The following is an 8,805-nucleotide window of genomic DNA, read 5'->3' on the forward strand; positions in this document are numbered from 1 at the left end:
AAATGCCAGAGTGTCTGAGTCAACATTTTGATTGCTAAGCAAGAGCGTTGTTAAGTGAGTTTCACCACATTTTACAAGTTGGCCCAGTCACATGGCTGGCAAACCACTCCCACTCAGTCACATGGCCGGCAAGCCACTCCCACAAAGCAGGCCACATCTACAGAAGAGGTTCTAAAATTTTTTGAAACCCACCACTGATCTACACTCACAAAATAAAAAGCCATCCAGATTCACCATATGTGAATGAGACAGTATATTGTAGTTAATTTAAACTCAGCCTACTCAACTGCATGTATATCGCCCCTTCTACTGGAAATACAACCTCTCATGTGCTATGTGAAAGTTCTGTTCCCTGCTCAAAAGTTTCACATCGTCTCCTACTGGGATTTCTTTGCGGCTCATGATGTTACTATGAGACCATAATATAACAGTTTTCCCCAGTTTGTATTTTCTCTAGATCTATAGATTTCAATTTTGTGGTATGAAGCTTATTCATTTGGAGAGACTCAGGCTGGGAAATTCTACAACATAACAGAAATAGTCTACTATTAGTGGTACTAGATGTAAGATACTCTGCACTGAACAACCACCAATGACACCATGAAAATGTGCATGCATGCTCTATTTAACAGATTAAGAGTTGGAAGGGACCTTATAGGTTATCTAGTCCAACCCACTGCTCAAGCAGGAGACCCTACACCATTTCTGACAAATGGCAGTCCAATCTCTTCTGGAAAGTCTCAAGTGATGAAGCTCCCACAACCTTCAATGGCAAGCTGTTCCATTGGTTGATTGTTCTCATTGCCAGAAAGTTCCTCCTTATTTCTAGGTTGAATCTCTCCTTGGTCATTTTCCATCCATTATTCCTTGTCCTGCCTTCAGGTTCTTTGGAAAATAGCTTGACCTCTTTCCTCTCTGTGGCAGCCCCTAAAATATTGGAAGGCTGCTATCATGTCTCCCCTAGTCCTTCTCTTCACTAGACTAGCCATGTCCAGTTCCTGTAACCATTCTTCATATATTTTAGTGTCCAGTCCCCTAATCATCCTGGTTGCTCTTCTCTGCCAGTTTTTTTAGAGTCTTGACATCTTTTTTATAGTGTGGTGACCAAAACTGGATGCAGTATTCTAGGCGTGGTCTTACTAGGGCTTTATAGAGTGGTATTAGAATCTTCCTTGATCTTGATTGTATCCCTCTATTAATGCAATTTAGGATTGCATTCACCTTTTTGGCTGCCACTGCACAATGTTGGCTCATATTTAGCTGGTTATCCACTAAGACTCCAAGATCCCTCTCACAGTCACTGCTATTAAGGCTGGTGTCACCCAGTTTGTGTGTGTACTTTTGGTTTTTCTTACCTAAGTGTAGGACTTTAGTTTTCTCTACATTGAATTTTGTTTTGTGGATTTGGTGGCAATCATATCATTAATATTAAAGGAACAGTGTTACCCAGCCGTAACCTGTAAGTCGCCCTTTCAGTTGAAACAAACTTTGCATCCTTGACAAAGAATACTTACTAATTTTAGTTAACGGTGACATTCTGAAAGATATCATTTTTATCAATTGGATTTGGTGTTTGCTGTGCAAGCAATTGTTGAAAAAATGTCACCCTCAGGAAATCCCAAGCTTCTGGAGAGGAAATGGTAGACTGAAGATGTCATGGAAAACAGAGCTCACAACTAATAAAGGAGAATAGTTGTAACTCAGGATTGACATAAGGGGTCCTTGGTGCTCTCTGAGCTTGCTTGTTTTCTTGCAGATGTTTCATTACCCAAACTAGGTAACATCAACAGTGTTAGTAAAGAGTATAGTTTGCTGTCAGTTTATATTCTGGTGGCTTGCCTGTCAGTGTTAGTGGGGATGGTCTTAGAGATCTTTTGGTTGGGCTGTTTGCTATTGGCTTCTTTGGCAGTTTCTTGATTGGGGTATTGATTGTTGGTCTGATGTTAACCTATATTGATCTGGGTGCTGATTGCTGGTGGAAAGGTCCTTGGATATTTTTGTTCCTTTTTGGGCTGGCTCTTTGAACATTCTCTGGACAAGGAGAGAACATGAGATCAACCACAAGTTCTCCAGATAGCTGCTCCTCATGAGGAGACCAGCACTGTCTGACAGGTTTAGACTTCTGAGAGATGAGGGCATAGCCATCTTGCTTAAACTGCAGTCGGTGTCTGTGAAAGGATGTTAAATTTGCATTTAACAGGAAGCAGTAAGGCCCAATATAATCTATTGGTTCAGCAAAATTCAGGTGGCTGTTCTAATTGCAATCAGCCTTGAAGTTTCCTTACTGGGAAACTGCAATGAAAATGTGTTGATGATTCAGTATATTGGAAAGAAATTGCATACTGGGTACAGTATTGGATCTTCTACATGGGGGCACTTGAAAGCAGACCTAAAGAACGAGGAACGTAAGAAGGATGCTACAATCCTCCATATGCTTTCTGAAAGCCTTGAATCCAAATTCATCATTCATACTACCACTCCATATTTCAGGTTAGCTCCAGTTTAACCCAAGGGAGCAAGAATAATTATATTGTTTGGGTGAGAGTGTGGTAACAATATATAAGAATGGAAAAGTTCAGAATAAAAGTTATGACTTAAGATCCTGTATTTTTTTTCCATTCTAAACTTTAACTCAGGGGTAGTCAACCTTTTTATAGCTATCGCCCACTTTTGTATCTCTGTTAGTAGTAAAATTTTCTAACCACCCACTGGTTCCACAGTAATGGTGATTTATAAAGTAGGGGAAAAACTTTACTTTATAAAATTTATAAAGCAGAGTTACAGCAAACCCCTACTGCCCAGCATGAAAGCTGGAACGCCCACTAGTGGGCGGTAGGGAGCAGGTTGACTACCACTGCTTTAACTCATCCTCATTTGGGAAATGAATATTAGCCTTTGCTGTCATTTGACATCTCAATCCAGGCCTGTCTTCTCAAGGGAGCTTTCCAAATTAGACTACAAGTTGAAAGAGACTTTGAAGAAGCATTCAAAATTTTCTTGTGTTTCAGATTATCTGGAATATAACCTAAATCCTTGATTATCAAAACCACATGTACTGTATGCTATGCTATTCTACTACTATAGGCAAATTCTTCTTCTTTAATATAGCACAGGTATATCCATTTTTATTTGCTGGTATTGAGGAAAATGAGAGGTAGGGAGGTTGCACTTTTTCAGGTTCGCAATATATCTGTTTAATGTATATAAATAAGACTCCAATCCCCAGTGCTGTCAGTCAAACACCTTTCATGAGCTCTGTACTCACCAGATGAAATGAGAAAATTAATTCTCATTTTCTGGATCAACAAATCAATGTAAGGAAAATTACATTCGGACTTCTCAATCCTTTAATTACACAGCCTTTCTACTGTAGCCTGCATGAAATGCTCCCCTGCTTTCTTTATGTACCACTCCTTACACATTGAGGAGTAGGAAGACAATCTGAATAGTCTGACCAGAAAAAGCTTACATTTCCATTATTCAAATCCCCTATTTGAAATGCAGGCGAGAAATTTCAGCTTCTTTTCCATAGGAATACTCTTACAAATCTATTTATTGTCTGTCTGTCCATCCGTCCATCCATATCTCTCTCTCTCTCTCTCTCTCTCTCTCTCTCTCTCTCTCTCTCTCTCTCTCTCCTACCTACCTACCTACCTACCTACCTACATAATCCACCCACCCACCCATCACAATACAATCCAACACAACACAACACAACATAACCCAACACAACCCAACACAACCCAACACAATACAACACAATACAACACAATACAATACAATACAAAGGACTACAACTCCAAAGTGTATAAAATATATTTGATGATCTAGTGGTTAAGGCACCAAGCTAGAAAACAGAGACCATAAGTTCAATTCTGGCTTTAGCCTTGCAAGTCAGCTGGGTGACTTTGGGCCAGTCATTCTTAGTCAGTTCAATCTACCTCACAGGGTTGTCGTTGTGGGAAAAATAGGAGGAGGAAGGTGCGTTGGATATGTTCACTGTCTTGAGTTGCTTACAAAACAAACAACAAAGGCAGGATATAAAATGAATAACTTGGAGGGATGTCAGGTGGCTGCAGTAACTTGAGAGAAAGTAGGGTAGGGATCAGCAAGTTTCATGCTAGTATTCCTTCTTTTTAACAGACTCGTGGGTTCTACTCAACAGTAAGGAAAATGTGTACGTTTTCTTTGCATGGCTTTCCATCTGCAGGTAGAATATCCATCTAACACCTCAAAGACCCATTAGTTCAATAGAAATTCCAAATTACATACACCTGGGGTCTGATTCATCATCTAGAGGTGATTCTTACCTCTAGATAGGATTCATTGAAAGTTATGACTTTAGAAATACAGTATGCATTCTTTCTGCAGAAATAGAGTTAATGTTTTTTTAAGTATGATTGCATCCATATAAGCAGACACATGATGTTTGTGTGCTGATGTGCGTGTATATGTATATTTATTTATTTGTGTGTGTACATATACATTGTAAGCTACAATCAAGCATTTTTATTCCTCACCACATGCATATTTATCAAGTTATCTGTTGTTGATTCCTTTTTGCAGAAAGAAGTACAGTAGGGATTCAGGCTTACACTTATACACCTAAGCCTGTAGGTGAGAAGAGAAAGGGAGAGAACAGATTGAGTATGTAGGAAAAGTGTTTCTAGATGACTCATTCATGGAGATTGTGCCAAGCTGTTTATTTATATGCTGGGTAACCATGTATATACTGAACCAATATTGATGTCTTCCTGAAAAAAATCACTGAAAATAAGTAAAAGTTTAAGCAGATTCTATAGCCCAAGTTCTCATTGAATAAACTACATCTAGATTAATATTTATAATCTTGTAACTGGGATGGTTAATAGTAGGGTCAAAAGATTATTGCCTGAGCACCATGGATCCAAATGTATAGTGTGGAATAATCCAAACTGATTTACAATGTAGCCTTATTTTTTCTATTGAGGTAAGTCCCACTATTTTTTAATTACCATTTTAATAGTGACATGTAAAGGAAAATGTATAAAATGTATACTGATAATAGAGTGAGAAAACTTCCTAAAATTTGTATTTTAATAAATCAAGCATACGACTTACATATACACCCACCCACTTGTGAACGCCACTGAAATCTCTATGAGTACAGTGGTGAAATTCAATTTTTTTACTACTGCTTCTGTAGGTGTGGCTTAGTGGGCGTGACAAGGGAAGGATACTGCAAAATCTCCATTCCCTCCTCACTCTGAGGTCAGCCAGAGGTGGTATTTGCCGGTTCTCCGAACTACTCAAAATTTCTGCTACAGAATCTGCTGAAGTTCACTGCTGGATGAGCATAAAAATAAATAAGAAAGTAATTGTCATTAAGCTTATTAAATCTAGATCATTAAGTGCAAACTCATTTTTAATGCTGAGACTTTCAAATATAGATAACATAATCTATTCCTTAAAATGGGAATGGCTTTCTTTTCAACTACTATATGTAAAATTATCCTTTTTGCTGTTACCCAAACTCAGTAAAACCAATCTCTTCATAAAATGACAGATTCCATATTTTAGGAAAATGATTCAACAGCATACTAAGATCTTTAAAATGTTACTTCCCAAAATTATGTTAACATATATATTAATTTGAAACCAGAATAAAGGCTATACCAGAACAAGACTAAATCATGTGAGTTAAAAAGCCTCAAAGTTTGTGGCATTGGCAGCATAAATGTCTATCATCTTTAAAACATTCTTTGAGGAATTCCAATAGATCCAAAATAATATTTTCTGATGAATTAGTTTCATTTTAAAATCTTAAAGATATGCCTCACATTTGTAAATATCTAGACACATTGATTTTCCAAAACTGGATATTCCAATTTTTACTTTCACAGATCAAATATATTATCAATACTAACTTTGATTTCACTTTTAAATGCCTGATAAAACAATGTTATTTCTGTTCAACATATCTTTAAAATGCTAAAAATTGCAGTTACGTTGGAGGCAGCCAGACCATAATGTTTAATTAATACACTCTTTAGCTATAAAGAAGGTGGTCCCACTATTATCAATGACATAACCAAGTTCATGGAGCTAATTGTTACTATTGAATGTACCATTGTAAAATTAATTTCTTCATTCTTTTTGTGCCTTTGGAAAATATCATTTTCCACATTAAAAGAAAACCTGGGATGACTTCTATTATTTTTTTCAGCTCCTGGGAAAGACATATTATTTTCAGGATTGTTGCTATTTTAACATTATATTACTACTTGTTTTTGATGTATTAAAATGCATTATTTTATTCCTTACTTTCTAATATATATTTTGTAATGGTTTAAAGTAAGCTTTTAATTGTTGTGGATTGTTTTGCTAGTTGATTTTCCATGTGAACAAATACGTGGTATAGAAATACATCAAATAAATAAATAGCCAGTATTGGCTGTTGACAGACTGGTGCTGGCCATATAAAAACCACTTGGAAAATTACTGTAAGCCAATACAGTGATGCAAAAGGAGCTTCATCTGAAAGGTTGAACATCAATGAAAAGGGTCTACCAGTTTCCTCATTAAAACCCTTTCCTTGTAAGCAGTTGTCATAGTAAATTTATTTCATTGATTGATTTTATCAAGCATGTATTAGACAACATATATGTATAAACATGATTTTGGATACATGAAATGGATACAAATAAAAAGAGACATTAGGACAGGAACAACGGGCACATTGGTGCGCTTATGCACGCCCCTTATAAACCTCTTAGGAATGGGACAATTCCCTTTATGACTTGCAAGATTCAGCTCAATGTGGGCTACAGAAAAAAGAACCCAAATTAAGTATACAATGTCAGCCATTGTTTCAGAGAGTTCACCACTTTGGTTCCAGAGTTAAAGTTGAATATAGAAACTTATTTCTCTGCCACTGATTTCTGACATTGTCTTAGGTCACATGTCCTTAGAAACACACACGGAACATTAACTACTCATCCCAGTTACCCTTGCAATTCATCTAGGTACCAGTGTGAAAGCCAGCCCAAGATGAATATTAAGGAGAACTTCAGTTCTGCTAAAGAGTAATCAAAATGTTAATAGCCTTGGAGCTTAATTTATTTGGTAGACATAGCATTTATAAAAGTGATAACACTGCTAATATTAGCATGAATAATATTATTGTATAGCACATTGTAATAGGATAATTAGCTGCAAAATTAGAAAATAGAAAATTATCCTGGCACCAGGACTTATGTCAAGAGGGAAGAAAATGAGAGGATTGGGAACATTTCAATTGGAAAAAAAAAATGGACTGGGGACTTTTTTTTTGTAGCAATAACAATTTATATTATTCTTCTGCACGTTGCCTTCATGTGTTGCCTACGCAACTACATGATTGTCCTTTGTTTTTTTCCAGTCCTGTGTTAGATTTAATTACTATCTCAGAAAAAGGGCACTTACAGAGAGAGTCTTTTATACTTTTGAAAAGATGACATTTTAAATTTCCTAGAATAAAATACTGATCACTTTCTTCCTTCTGAAGCCTCTTCCAGTTCTACCTCATCAATTGGTCAATCTTTCTTTGATTACCAGTACTTTTGATTTGAAAAGGGATGCTGTGGCTCAGTGGCTAAGAAGCTGAGCTTGTCAATCAGAAAAGTCGGCAGTTCGGCAGTTTGAATCCCTAGCGCTGCATAACCGAGCCGAGGTGGCGCAGTGGGTAGAGTGCAGTACTGCAGGCCACTTCAGCTGACTGATATCTGCAGTTCAGCAGTTCAAATCTCACTGGCTCAGGGTTGACTCAGCCTTCCATCCTTCCGAGGTGGGTAAAATGAGGACCCAGATTGTGGGGGCGATATGCTGACTCTGTAAACTGCTTAGAGAGGGCTGAAAGCCCTATGAAGCGGTATATAAGTCTAACTGCTATTGCTATAATGGAGTGAGCTCCCATTACTTGTCTCAGCTTCTGCCAACCTAGCAGTTCGAAAGCATGTAAAAATGCAAGTAGAAAAATAAGGACCACTTTGGTGTTCGGTGCATCTTCGGTGTTTAGTCATGCCAGCCACATGACCACGGAGATGTCTTCGGCAGCGCTGGCTCTTCAGCTTTGAAACAGAGATGAGCACCGCCCGCTAGAGTCAGGAATAACAAGCACATTATGCGAGGGGAACTTTTACCTTTACTTTACTTTGTATTTGAGCCTGAGGTGCGTAACCTCCTGTATTTTCTTTCCATGCATCATACTTGCCGTACTATTTCTCTTTATGATCCAATCTAATCTTTAATTTACTTCATCGGTTCTATTATTATTCAACAACATTGCATGGATGAGTCTCTTAATACTTAGAAAATAGCAAATATTCAATAGCAATCAGAGGTGGATTGCTGTTGGTTCGGTCCGGTTCGGCCAAACTGATAGTGGCGGCGACGGGAGGCTCCACCCCCACCAACCTGGATACTTCTGCACATGTGCAGAAGTGTTGTGCGTGTGCTCACATGCACAAGCAAAACTGTAGTAAACCTAGCAACTCACCACTTATAGCAATGTATCTGGTTAGTCAGTTTGTAGGGAAGTTAGTGGTGACCTCTAGGTCAGTGCTGACCACTGGCAATATTCACTCAGGTTGGAGTCCGTTGCCAGATTTTGCAGCTTCCATAGTTTTTTGCATATGGTTGGCTATCTTGGTGTCTACCATAACTACCTAAAGAGCTGGCTAATAAGAACAGCACCCCTACTCCTACCTCTAGTCAATGAAATGAGCAATGAAAATCAAAACTGAAAAAGGATAAGTTAATTTTCAGGGGTTCCAGCAAGAGATTTTT

This window comes from Thamnophis sirtalis, unplaced genomic scaffold (assembly GCF_051295495.1).
Source record: "Thamnophis sirtalis isolate CommonGarterSnake01/CBP01778 unplaced genomic scaffold, rThaSir2_p1.2 scaffold_5, whole genome shotgun sequence".
Lineage (NCBI taxonomy): Eukaryota > Metazoa > Chordata > Lepidosauria > Squamata > Natricidae > Thamnophis > Thamnophis sirtalis.